This window comes from Oncorhynchus masou, chromosome 9, assembly GCF_036934945.1.
Source record: "Oncorhynchus masou masou isolate Uvic2021 chromosome 9, UVic_Omas_1.1, whole genome shotgun sequence".
NCBI lineage: Eukaryota > Metazoa > Chordata > Actinopteri > Salmoniformes > Salmonidae > Oncorhynchus > Oncorhynchus masou.
In genome coordinates, this window is record NC_088220.1 from 5,130,598 (window position 1) to 5,144,965 (window position 14,368).

The following is a 14,368-nucleotide window of genomic DNA, read 5'->3' on the forward strand; positions in this document are numbered from 1 at the left end:
GGAGCAACGAACCGCCCTTGCTGTCTGCCTGGCCGGTTCCCCTCTCTCCACTGGGATTCTCAGCCTCTAACCCTATTACAGGGGCTGAGTCATTGGTTTACTGGTTGGTGCTCTTCCATGCCATCCCTAGGAGGGGTGTGTCACTTGAGTGGGTTGAGTCACTGACGTGATCTTCCTGTCTGGGTTGGTGACCCCCCCCTTGGGTTGTGCTGTGGCGGAGATCTTTGTTTGCTATACTCGGCCTTGTCTCAGGATGGTAAGTTGGTGGTTGAAGATATTCCTCTAGTGGTGTGGGGGCTGTGCTTTGGCAAAGTGGGTGGGGTTATATCCTGCCTGATTGGCCCTGTCCGGGGGTATCATCGGATGGGGCCACAGTGTCTCCTGACCCCTCCTGTCTCAGCTTCCAGTATTTATGCTGCAGTAGTTTGTGTCGGGGGGCTTGGGTCAAGTCTGTTATATCTGGAGTACTTCTACTGTCTTATCCAGTGTCCTGTGTGAATTTAACCTCTTGAATCTAGGGGGCAGTATTTTCATTTTTGGAAAAATAACATCCCCAAAGTAAACGGCTATTTTGTAAGGACAAGATGCTGGAATATGCATATAATTGACAGCTTAGGATAGAAAATACTCTAAAGTTTCCAAAACTGTGAAAATATTGTCTGTGAGTATAACAGAACTGATATTGCAGGCGAAAGCCTGAGAAAAATCAAAACAGGAAGGGACTCTTATTTAGAAGGCTCTGCGTTCCTATGCGTCCCTAATGAGCAGTGAATGAGATATCAACCAGATTCCTTTTTCTATGGCTTCCCTAATGTGTCTAGTGTCACAATACATAGTTTCAGGCTTTTATTTTGAAAAATGAGCCTGAACGTCAACATTGCGTCAGTGGTCAGCTGAAGTCTCTCAGAGTGTTTTGTGCGTAAAGGACAAATGCGGCCATTGTTTCTCTCTATCCTACTAAGAAGCCACCAGTCCCAGTTGATATATTATCGAATAGATATTTGAAAAACACCTTGAACAACGTTTGCCATATAAACAACGTTTGCCATGTTTCTGTCGATATTATGGAGCTAATTTGGAATATTTTTTGGCGTCAAACGTGAAGAACAAACGGAGCTATTTCGCCTACAAAAATATTATTTTGGGAAAAAAGGACCATTTGCTATCTAACTGGGAGTCTCTTGAGTGGAAACATCCGAAGCTCATCAAAGTTAAACGATTTAATTTGATTGCTTTTCTGATTTTCGTAACCAGGTTGTCTGCTGCTAGCTAGTTATGATGCTATGCTAGGCTATCGATGAACTTACACAAATGCTTGTCTTGCTTTGGTTGTAAAGCATATTTTCAAAAATCTGAGATGACAGGGTGATTAACAAAAGGCTAAGCAGTGTTTCAATATATTTCACTTGTGATTTCATGAATAGGAATATTTACTAGTAATATTTATGTCCGTTGCGTTATGCTAATTAGTGTAGGTTGATGATTACGCTCCAGGACCCGGGCATGGGTAGCATAAGTATGCTCTCTCTAATTCTTTCTTTCTCTCTTTTGGAGGTCCTGAGCCCTAGGACCATGCCTCAGGACTCCTGGCATGATGACTCCTTTCTGTCCCCAGTCCACCCGGCCGTGCTGCTGCTCCAGTTTCAACTGTTCTGCCTGCGGCTATGGAACCCTGACCTGTTCACCGGACGTGCTACCTGTCCCAGACCTGCTGTTTTCAACTCTCTAGAGAGAGCAGGAGCGGTAGAGATACTCTTAATGATCGGCTATGAAAAGCCAACTGACATTTACTCCTGAGGTGCTGACTTGTTGCACCCTCAACAACTACTGCAATTATTATTATTTGACCATGCTGGTCATTTATAAAACATGTGAACATCTTGGCCATTTTCTGTTATAATCTCCATCCAGCACAGCCAGAAGAGGACTGGCCACCCCTCATAGCCTGGTTCCTCTCTAGGTTACTTCCTAGGTTTTGGCCTTTCTAGGGACATATTCTTAGCCACTGTGCTTCTACACCTGCATTGCTTATTGTTTGGGGTTTTAGGCTGGGTTTCTGTACAGCACTTTGAGATATCAGCTGATGTAAGAATGGCTATATAAATACATTTGCTTTGATTAGTTTCCTGTCTCTCTGTGCCAGTTCATCTTGTATGTTTGTCAAGTCGACCAGCGTGTTCTTCCCGTTCTCCTTTTGCTATTCTCTTTTTGATAGTCTTCACGGTTTTGACCCCTGCCAGATTCTGGACTACTTTCCCGCCTGCCTGGTCATCCTGCCTGCCCTGACCTTGATTCTGCCTACCCTTCTGTACTTTTGCCCGTCCACGACCAATCTCTTGCCTTACCCCATTGTAATAATAAATATTGTACGACTACAACCATCTGCCTCCTGTGTCTGCATTGTGTCATGATACTGTTGACTGCTGCTTCCATTTTATTTCCTTGTATTGCCACTGCTATATCATCAAATTAATTATCTAAGTGAGTCTCAGAAATGGCTAATATATGAATGTTATCTTAAATCAGCAAGTTATTGATTTCATGAACCTTATTTCAAAGGCTACATATATTAATATGGGCTATTTTCAGCCCTTTCCTGGGTAGCTTATCAGAGATAGACATAATATGGAAAAGAGCAAACAAAGCAAGGGAAAGACATATACATTCAGCAGTCCATTAATCAGTTGGTGTGTGTGTGTGTGTGTGGTGTGTGTGTGTGTGTGTGATGCAGGGGTTGAAGCTACAAACTCAGAGAGGGAGGGGAGAGAGAGAGAGAGAGAGAAGGTATGTGTAAGAGAGGGAGAGAGTAAGAAAAAGAGGGAGATTAAGATAAATAAATATTAAGAGAGCGATAGAGAGGGAGAAAGGTAAAGAGAGAGTAAGAGATAGAAAGTGTTATTGAGAGAAAGCGTCTGAGAGAGGAAGTGGAAGAGAGAGAGACCTAGGAGGTGCAGCAGAAGTTGTGTGATTGTATCAGTGTGTCCCAAAGCAACAGTACTCTGAGGCTGAAGCAGAGCAGCAGGTTCTATCATCTGTCAGGCAACAGTCTGCAGGTTACGGTAAGAAACTCTCTGTATATATGAGCAAACCTCTGGATACTGAATGGTATTCAATTAGTTACTTCATATTTACCATTGATTGAGCTGCCCTTCTTGAACGGGGCTCCCTTGTGGTCTGCTGACTTTAAACCCTTAATCTACTGTTTGATAATGTCATCCCTCAGTCACTGTTTAAACTGGAACAACTTCTTATTAGGTAAAGTGTCTGAGCAGACATTACATGTCTAAGGCCATAAATATGTCAACACCTAGGGAGCAATGCTTACTGGTTCACACTGTGTTAATAAATCAATAGGTTTGGATTTTTTAAATTTAACTAGGCTAAGTCAGTTAAGAACACATTTTTATTTACAATGACAGCCTACAGGGGACTGCCTTGTTCAGGTGCAGAACGACAGATTGTTTTACCTGGTCAGCTCAGGATTCAATCCAGCAACCTTTCAGTTACTGGCCCAACACTCTAACCACTAGGCTACCTGCCAGCCCAGGTGTTTGGCTGAGCTGCTTGTGTGAGATTAGAAACAGAAGGTGTGTGAGTCTGACCTAGGACAGACAGACATATATAGAGATAGTCAGACAGACAGACTGCTGAGTTGCAGAACTGAGATGATTTCAGATGATGATATCTGATTGGTGGTTTTACAGCAGTGTAGAAACCTATCATTTTAATGTCATATGTTGAACAATGTTGAACATCCTTTTACCCTCTGTATATAATGCTGAACTGTTATGGACTACGGAGTTTCTCTAAGCTCTCAATTTGGGACGGCATGATGACAAAGTTTCATGACAAAATGTTCACACAAGTGACTGCCGCACCAAAAATGTATTTTATGATGCTGCATAAATTATGTAATATGCCAGGGAGATATGTATACTGTAGCTAAGAAAGTAATACAAAGTGTATGTTGTGTAGTAAGCTTGTCACGCCCTGACGTTAGTATTCTTTGTTTTCTTCATTATTTTGGTTAGGTCAGGGTGTGACATGGGTGATATGTGTGTTTTTGTCTCATCTAGGGTGTTTGTACTGTCTAGTTTTTTTTTCTTCGATTTATTGGGTTGTTTCCATCTAGGTGTTTATGTAGGTCTATGGTTGCCTAGATTGGTTCTTAATTAGAGACAATGGTTTATCGTTGTCTCTGATTGGGAACCATATTTAGGCAGCCATCCTCTTTGGGTATTTTGTGGGTTATTGTCTATGTTATGTTGCACGTTAGCACATTGTTTATATAGTGGTCACGCTCGTCTTATCATTTTGTTGTTTTTGTTTAAGTGTTCTTCATGTTCTTCCTACAATAAAGCGGAATGTATTCTCACCACGCTGCGCTTTGGTCCACTCCATACGATGATCGTAATAGAATAACCCACCAACCAAGGACCAAACAGCGTGGTAACGGGCAGCAGCAGCAATCAAAGGACTTCTGGACTTGGGAGGAGATTCTGGACAGCAAAGGACTCTGGGCACAGCCAGGGGAATATCGCCGTCCCAAAGCAGAGCTGGAGGCAGCGAAAGCAGAGAGGTGCCGGTATGAGCCCGAGTGGCAGCCCCAAAAATGTATTGGGGGAGGGCACACGCTGAGTGTGGAGAAGTCAGGTAGGAGACCTGCGCCAGCTCCCGTGCTTACCATGGAGAGAGAGGGTGTTGTACCGGGCAGGCACCGTGTTACGTGGTGGAGTGCACGGTGTCCCCGGTGCGTGTGCATAGCCCGGTGCGGTACATTCCAGCTCCTCGTATTGGCCGGGGTAGAGTGGGCATCGAGCCAGGTGCCATGAAGCCGGCTCTACGCATCTGGTCTCCAGTGCGTCTCCTCGAACCGGCATACATGGCGCCAGCCTTACGCATGGTGTCCCCGGTTTGCCTGCACAGCCCAGTGCGGGCTATACCACCTCGCCGCACTGGCCTGGCTACGGGGAGCATTCAACCAGGTAAGGTTGGGCAGGCTTGGTGCTCCAGATCTCCAGTGCGCCTTCTCGGTCCAGTCTATCCGGTGCCATCTCCACGCACCAGCCCTCCAGTGGCAGCCCCCCTTCCTGTGCGTCGCCAGAGCCCAGTTCTCCCTGTTCTTCCTCCCTGCACTCACCCTGGGGTGCGTGTCCTCGGCCCAGTACCACCAGTGCTGGCACCACGCACCAGGCCTACAGTGCACCTCGTCTGTCCTGAGCCGCCAGAGTCTCCCGTCTGTCCTGAGCCACCAGAGTCTCCCGTTTGTCCTGAGCCGCCAGTGTCACCTTCTGTCCTGAGCCGCCAGAGCCGCTAGTCTGTCCTGACACGTCAGTCAGCCAGGAGCTGCCAGAGCCGTCAGTCAGCCAGGACCTGCCAGAGCCGTCAGCCAGCCAGGACCTGCCAGCGCCGTCAGCCAGCCAGGACCTGCCAGCGCCGTCAGCCAGCCAGGACCTGCCAGCGCCGTCAGCCAGCCAGGACCTGCCAGCGCCGTCAGCCAGCCAAGAGCTGCCAGGGCCATCAGCCAGCCAGGAGCTGCCAGGGCCGTCAGCCAGCCAGGAGCTGCCAGAGCCGTCAGCCAGCCAGGAGCTGCCAGAGCCGTCAGCCAGCCAGGAGCTACCCCTCAGTCCTGAGCTACCCCTCAGTCCTGAGCTACCCTTCAGTCCGGAGCTGCCCCTCAGTCCGGAGCTGCCCCTCAGTCCGGAGCTGCCCCTCAGTCCAGTGGGGCCCTTTAGTAGGGTTGCCAGTCCTAGGTTGGCGGCGAGGGTCGCCGTTCCTAGGAGGCCACAAAAGCCGACTCAGACTATGGTGGAGTGGGGTCCACGTCCAGCACCCGATCCGCCGCCGTGAAAGAGGCCCACCCTACAATAAAGAGGAATGTATTCTAACCACGCTGCAATTTGGTCCACTCCATATGACGATCGTGACAAAGCTGTTAGTAGCTCATAAGCCTCACCCTAACAATTTGGTCTATTTTCACCAACACAGTATTATAAACACATCGTTCGTGGCCGGTGTTTGATTGCTTGCCAACTTATTTTGTACAGCTTTGACAGTGCTTCTGATAGTAGTGGTGGCGCTTTGCTTGCATGTGCAAATTCAGCACACACAACATTCTATAATAGAATTGTGTTATTTGACGTGTCAAATTTAACAGCGTTCAATGTGCCTCACCATAATAATTTAATCTATTTACCCCTCTTAATTTCGCATACTGTTCTAACTTGGTGGTGCACATATAGCCTATAACCTGTTTTAGAGAAATATAATCATTGAATATTGTAAGAGCTTTCATTTTCTGCTTATATGCCCCCTTTATTGATCCTACGGTTCTGACTTGGTGTACAGGGAGAACACTGTAAGAATGGCCCATGTTCTGAATTCTGTCGCTATACATTTCAAAAGTGCTGAACAAATAGTTATTTTGACTACGTCCGTTCTCGCTTGCTCATTAATGTCTTAATCGAAATTTCAGATTGCCTCTTATCCGCTTGTCGTAGCCTTATGCCATAGTTTGTGCATCTCAATTGTCCGTAGAAACCACATTTGTTAAAGCAAGTCAGCCATATCAGCTATTTTTTTAAAGGCAGTAAATGAGGCTGAATGAAGTGTTTGGCTGCCAGACAAGGATCCACTGAAAGCCAGGTATAACAGTGGGAAGGTGTTGGGACTCTGCTGTTGGGACTTTATGTTGGCCCTAACAGTTTGTGGGCTTTGCTGGCATGCATCCCAATTTTTTTGGGGGGTGGGCGCACTAAGATATACATGCTAAAATTGCCACTGCTCTGATCCCATATCTCCACATAGTTTTGCCAGCAGGTGTGAGCACGCTGAATGTGGGTTGATGTAGTTTACAATCAGTTACCTGCTGCAGTAGATCTGAGTTCTGTGCTCAGCTCTATTTCCGCCAGTTGCTCTCGGTTTATCATACAATGCATCCAGTCTGGGGTCAGTCTGGGGTCAGGTGTATCATACAATGCATCCAGTCTGGGGTCAGTCTGGGGTCAGGTGTATCATACAATGCATCCAGTCTGGGGTCAGTCTGGGGTCAGGTGTATCATACAATGCATCCAGTCTGGGGTCAGTCTGGGGTCAGGTGTATCATACAATGCATCCAGTCTGGGGTCAGTCTGGGGTCAGGTGTATCATACAATGCATCCAGTCTGGGGTCAGATTTATCATACAACATTTACATTACATTTAAGTCATTTAGCAGACGCTCTTATCCAGAGCGACTTACAAATTGGTGAATTCACCTTCTGACATCCAGTGGAACAGCCACTTTACAATAATGCATCTAAATCATTAAGGGGGGGGGTGAGAAGGATTACTTATCCTATCCTAGGTATTCCTTGAAGAGGTGGGGTTTCAGGTGTCTCCGGAAGGTGGTGATTGACTACAATGCATCCATATGGCAGAGGGAGACAAATTCATAACGAGAGTGCAGAACAACACCACAAAATGATTTACTATAACACTACAGGTGTTCATTTAATCTTTTTGGGGCGGCAGGTAGCCTGGTGGTTAGAGCGTTGGGCCAGTAATCAAATTTTATTTGTCACATACACATGGTTAGCAGATGTTAATGCGAGTGTAGCGAAATGCTTGTGCTTCTAGTTCCGACAATGCAGTAATAACCAAAAAGTAATCTAACTATCAATTCCAAAACTACTGTCTTAAACACACAAGTGTAAGGGGATAAAGAATATGTACATAAAGATATATGAATGAGTGATGGTACAGAGCAGCATAGGCAAGATACAGTAGATGGTATCGAGTACAGTATATGCATATGAGATGAGTATGTAAACAAAGTGGCATAGGTAAAGTGGCTAGTGATACATGTATTACATAAAGATGCAGTAGATGATATAGAGTACAGTATATACGTATACATATGAGATGAATAATGTAGGGTATGTAAACATTATATTAGGTAGCATTGTTTAAAGTGGCTAGTGATATATTTTACATAATTTCCCATTATTAAAGTGGCTGGAGTCTCAGTCCCAGCTTTTTTTATCCTTTATTTTACTAGGCAAGTCAGTTAAGAACAAAATCTTATTTTCAAAGACGGCCTAGGAACAGTGGGTTAACTGTCTGTCCAGGGGCAGAACGACAGATTTTGTACCTTGTTAGCTCGGGGATTTGAACTTGCAACCTTTTGTTTACTAGTCCAATGCTCTAACCACTAGGCTACTCTGCCACCCCTTCTTCATGTTGCTGTCTGTGTGGGTGGACCAATTCAGTTTGTCTGTGATGTGTATGCCGAGGAACTTAACTTACAACCCTCTCCACTACTGTTCCATCGATGTGGATAGGGGGGTGTTCCCTCTGCTGTTTCCTGAAGTCCACAATCAACTTGTTCAGGGGCAGAACGACAGATTTTTTCCTTGTCAGCTCTGGGGGATTCGATCCAGCAACTATCTTTTTAACACCATAGTACATTGTCAAACCAAGAGAAAGTGTCATAAATCTTAATCTTACTGCCTTTGCTGTACATAGATTTTTCTATTGTGTTATTGATTGTACATTTGTTCATCCAATGTGTAACTCTGTGTTGTTGTTTTTGTCGCACTGCTTTGCTTTATCTTGGCCAGGTCGCAGTTGCAAATGAGAACCTGTTCTCAACTGGCCTACCTGGTTAAATATAGGTGTTCTCAACTGGCCTACCTGGTTAAATAAAGGTGTTCTCAACTGGCCTACCTGGTTAAATAAAGGTGTTCTCAACTGGCCTACCTGGTTAAATAAAGGTGTTCTCAACTGGCCTACCTGGTTAAATAAAGGTGTTCTCAACTGGCCTACCTGGTTAAATAAAGGTGTTCTCAACTAGCCTACCTGGTTAAATAAAGGTGTTCTCAACTGGCCACCTGGTTAAATAAAGGTGTTCTCAACTGGCCTACCTGGTTAAATAAAGGTGTTCTCAACTGGCCACCTGGTTAAATAAAGGTGTTCTCAACTGGCCTACCTGGTTAAATAAAGGTGTTCTCAACTGGCCTACCTGGTTAAATAAAGGTGTTCTCAACTAGCCTACCTGGTTAAATAAAGGTGTTCTCAACTGGCCTACCTGGTTAAATAAAGGTGTTCTCAACTGGCCTACCTGGTTAAATAAAGGTGTTTTCAACTGGCCTACCTGGTTAAATAAAGGTGTTCTCAACTGGCCTACCTGGTTAAATAAAGGTGTTCTCAACTGGCCTACCTGGTTAAATAAAGGTGTTTTCAACTGGCCTACCTGGTTAAATAAAGGTGTTCTCAACTGGCCTACCTGGTTAAATAAAGGTGTTCTCAACTTGCCTACCTGGTTAAATAAAGGTGTTCTCAACTGGCCTACCTGGTTAAATAAAGGTGTTCTCAACTGGCCTACCTGGTTAAATAAAGGTGTTCGCAACTTGCCTACCTGGTTAAATAAAGGTGTTCTCAACTGGCCTACCTGGTTAAATAAAGGTGTTCTCAACTGGCCTACCTGGTTAAATAAAGGTGTTCTCAACTGGCCTACCTAAATCAAATCAAATCAAATCAAATGTTATTTGTCACATACACATGGTTAGCAGATGTTAATGCGAGTGTAGCGAAATGCTTGTGCTTCTAGTTCCGACAATGCAGTAATAACCAACAAGTAATCTAACTAACAATTCCTAATCTACTGTTTTATACACCGTGTAAGGGGATAAAGAATATGTACATAAGGATATATGAATGAGTGATGGTACAGAGCAGCATAGGCAAGATACAGTAGATGGTATCGAGTACAGTATATACATGTGAGATGAGTATGTAAACAAAGTGGCATAGTTAAAGTGGCTAGTGATACATGTATTACATAAGGATGCAGTCGATGATATAGAGTACAGTATATACGTATGCATATGAGATGAATAATGTAGGGTAAGTAACATTATATAAAGTAGCATTGTTTAAAGTGGCTAGTGATATATTTACAACATTTCCCATCAATTCCCATTATTAAAGTGGCTGGAGTTGAGTCAGTGTCAGTGTGTAGGCAGCAGCCACTCAATGTTAGTGGTGGCTGTTTAACAGTCTGATGGCCTTGAGATAGAAGCTGTTTTTCAGTCTCTCGGTCCCAGCTTTGATGCACCTGTACTGACCTCGCCTTCTGGATGATAGCGGGGTGAACAGGCAGTGGCTCGGGTGGTAGATGTCCTTGATGATCTTTATGGCCTTCCTGTAACATCGGGTGGTGTAGGTGTCCTGGAGGGCAGGTAGTTTGCCCCCGATGATGCGTTGTGCAGACCTCACTACCCTCTGGGGAGCCTTACGGTTGAGGGCGGAGCAGTTGCCGTACCAGGCGGTGATACAGCCCGCCAGGATGCTCTCGATTGTGCATCTGTAGAAGTTTGTGAGTGCTTTTGGTGACAAGCCGAATTTCTTCAGCCTCCTGAGGTTGAAGAGGCGCTGCTGCGCCTTCTTCACGATACTGTCTGTGTGAGTGGACCAATTCAGTTTGTCTGTGATGTGTATGCCGAGGAACTTAAAACTTGCTACTCTCTCCACTACTGTTCCATCGATGTGGATAGGGGGGTGTTCCCTCTGCTGTTTCCTGAAGTCCACAATCATCTCCTTAGTTTTGTTGACGTTGAGTGTGAGGTTATTTTCCTGACACCACACTCCGAGGGCCCTCACCTCCTCCCTGTAGGCCGTCTCGTCGTTGTTGGTAATCAAGCCTACCACTGTTGTGTCGTCCGCAAACTTGATGATTGAGTTGGAGGCGTGCGTGGCCACGCAGTCGTGGGTGAACAGGGAGTACAGGAGAGGGCTCAGAACGCACCCTTGTGGGGCCCTAGTGTTGAGGATCAGCGGGGAGGAGATGTTGTTACCTACCCTCACCACCTGGGGGCGGCCCGTCAGGAAGTCCAGTACCCAGTTGCACAGGGCGGGGTCGAGACCCAGGGTCTCGAGCTTGATGACGAGCTTGGAGGGTACTATGGTGTTGAATGCTGAGCTGTAGTCGATGAACAGCATTCTCACATAGGTATTCCTCTTGTCCAGATGGGTTAGGGCAGTGTGCAGTGTGGTTGAGATTGCATCGCCTGTTGACCTATTTGAGCAGTAAGCAAATTGGAGTGGGTCTAGGGTGTCAGGTAGGGTGGAGGTGATATGGTCCTTGACTAGTCTCTCAAAGCACTTCATGATGACGGAAGTGAGTGCTACGGGGCGGTAGTCGTTTAGCTCAGTTACCTTAGCTTTCTTGGGAACTGGAACGATGGTGGCCCTCTTGAAGCATGTGGGAACAACAGACTGGTATAGGGATTGATTGAATATGTCCGTAAACACACCAGCCAGCTGGTCTGCGCATGCTCTGAGGGCGCGGCTGGGGATGACGTCTGGGCCTGCAGCCTTGCGAGGGTTAACACGTTTAAATGTTTTACTCACCTCGGCTGCAGTGAAGGAGAGACCGCATTTTTCCGTTGCAGGCAGTGTCAGTGGCACTGTATTGTCCTCAAAGCGGGCAAAAAGTTATTTAGTCTGCCTGGGAGCAAGACATCCTGGTCCGTGACTGGGCTGGATTTCTTCCTGTAGTCCGTGATTGACTGTAGACCCTGCCACATGCCTCTTGTGTCTGAGCCGTTGAATTGGGATTCTACTTTGTCTCTGTACTGACGCTTAGCTTGTTTGATAGCCTTACGGAGGGAATAGCTGCATTGTTTGTATTCAGTCATGTTACCAGACACCTTGCCCTGATTGAAAGCAGTGGTTCGCGCTTTCAGCTTCACACGAATGCTGCCATCAATCCAAGGTTTCTGGTTAGGGAATGTTTTAATCGTTGCTATGGGAACGACATCTTCAACGCACGTTCTAATGAACTCGCACACCGAATCAGCGTATTCGTCAATGTTGTTATTTGACGCAATACGAAACATGTCCCAGTCCACGTGATGGAAGCAGACTTGGAGTGTGGAGTCAGCTTGGTCGGACCAGCGTTGGACAGACCTCAGCGTGGGAGCTTCTTTTTTTAGCTTTTGTCTGTAGGCAGGTATCAGCAAAATGGAGTCGTGGTCAGCTTTTCCGAAAGGGGGGCGGGGCAGGCCCTTATATGCGTCGCGGAAGTTAGAGTAACAGTGATCCAAGGTTTTTCCGCCCCTGGTTGCGCAATCGATATGCTGATAAAATTTAGGGAGTCTTGTTTTCAGATTAGCCTTGTTAAAATCCCCAACAACAATGAATGCAGCCTCCGGATAAATGGTTTCCAGTTTGCAAAGAGTTAAATAAAGTTCGTTCAGAGCCATCGATGTGTCTGCTTGGGGGGGGGGGGATATATACGGCTGTGATTATAATCGAAGAGAATTTTCTTGGTAGGTAATGCGGTCTACATTTGATTGTGAGGAATTCGAAATCAGGTGAACAGAAAGATTTGAGTTCCTGTATGTTTCTTTCATCGCACCATGCCTCGTTAGCCATAAGGCATACACCCCCACCCCTCTTCTTACCAGAAAGGTGTTTGTTTCTGTCGGCGCGATGCGTGGAGAAACCCGTTGGCTGCACCGCATCGGATAGCGTCTCTCCAGTGAGCCATGTTTCCGTGAAGCACAGAACGTTACAGTCTCTGATGTCCCTCTGGAATGCTACCCTTGCTCGGATTTCATCAACCTTCTTGTCAAGAGACTGGACATTGGCAAGAAGAATGCTAGGAAGTGGGGCACGATGTGCCCGTCTCCGTAGTCTGACCAGAAGACCGCTCCGTTTCCCTCTTTTTCGGAGTCGTTTTTTTGGGTCGCTGCATGCGATCCATTCCGTTGTCCTGTTTGTAAGGCAGAACACAGGATCCGCGTCGCGAAAAACATATTCTTGGTCGTACTGATGGTGAGTTGACGCTGATCTTATATACAGTAGTTCTTCTCGGCTGTATGTAATGAAACCTAAGATGACCTGGGGTACTAATGTAAGAAATAACATGTAAAAAAACAAAAAAACAGCATAGTTTCCTAGGAACGCGAAGCGAGGCGGCCATCTCTGTCGGCGCCGGAAGATTGAACCTTACCTGGTTAAATAAAGGTGTTCTCAACTGGCCTACCTGGTTAAATAAAGGTGAAAATAAATAAAATAATAATAAAAGTGGCCCTTCACACGATACCATCTGGCCTCACTGGACTAGTAAATCACGTCTCTCTCTCTCTCCCTCTCTCTCTCGCTCTCTCCCTCTGTATCTCTCTCTCTCTCTCCCCAGTCTAGCTTCAGAGTTTGTTCTGTTAGGTGACCTAAACTGAGATATGCTTAACACCCCGACAGTCCTACAATCTAAGCTGGATGCCCTCAATCTCACACAAATCATCAAGGAACCCACCAGGTACAACCCTAACTCTGTAAACAAGGGCACCCTCATAGACGTTATACTGACCAACTGGCCCTCCAAATACACCTCCGCTGTCTTCAACCAGGATCTCAGCGATCACTGCCTCATTGCCTGTATCCGCTACGGAGCCGCAGTCAAACGACCACCCATCATCACTGTCAAACGCTCCCTAAAACACTTCTGCGAGCAGGCCTTTCTAATCGACCTGGCCCGGGTATCCTGGAAGGATATTGACCTCATCCCGTCAGTTGAGGATGCCTGGTAATTCTTTAAAAGTAACTTCCTTACCATCTTAGATAAGCATGCTCCATTCAAAAAATGCAGAACGAAGAACAGATATAGCCCTTGGTTCACTCCAGACCTGACTGCTCTCGACCAGCACAAAAACATCCTGTGGCGGACTGCAATAGCATCGAATAGTCACCGCGATATGCAACTGTCCAGGGAAGTCAGGAACGAATACACGCAGTCAGTCAGGAAAGCGAAGGCCAGCTTCTTTAAGCAGAAATTTGCATCCTGTAGCTCTAACTCCAAAAAGTTCTGGGACACTGTAAAGTCCATGGAGAACAAGAGCACCTCCTCCCAGCTGCCCACTGCACTGAGGCTAGATAACACGGTCACCACCGTTAAATCCATGATTATCAAAAACTTCAACAAGCACTTCTCAACGTCTGGCCATGCCTTCCTCCTGGCTACTCCAACCTCGGCCAACAGCTCCACCCCCTCCGCAGCAACTCGCCCAAGCCTCTGCAGCTTCTCCTTTACCCAAATCCAGATAGCAGATGTTCTGAAAGAGCTGCAAAACCTGGACCCGTACAAATCAGCTGGGCTTGACAATCTGGACCCTCTATTTCTGAAACTATCCGCCGCCATTGTCGCAACCCCTATTACCAGCCTGTTCAACCTCTCTTTCATATCGTCTGAGATCACCAAGGCTTGGAAAGCTGCCGCAGTCATCCCCCTCTTCAAAGGGGGAGACACCCTGGACCCGAAATTTTACAAACCTATATCCATCCTGCCCTGCCTATCTAAAGTCTTCGAAAGCCAAGTCAACAAACA

General features: G+C 46.2%; 1 protein-coding gene across 2 annotated transcripts in view; it reads left to right on the forward strand.

The window, feature by feature from the left end:
- The first annotated feature begins 2,766 nt into the window (after window positions 1–2,766).
- The window catches only part of LOC135545447 (cysteinyl leukotriene receptor 1-like), a 37,875-nt gene continuing 26,273 nt past the window's right edge, over window positions 2,767–14,368 (forward strand). For both annotated transcript variants that reach the window (XM_064973068.1, XM_064973067.1), the window contains exon 1: window positions 2,767–3,059. The gene's annotated coding sequence lies outside the window, so the exon portion shown is untranslated. The remainder of the gene's footprint in view (window positions 3,060–14,368) is intronic.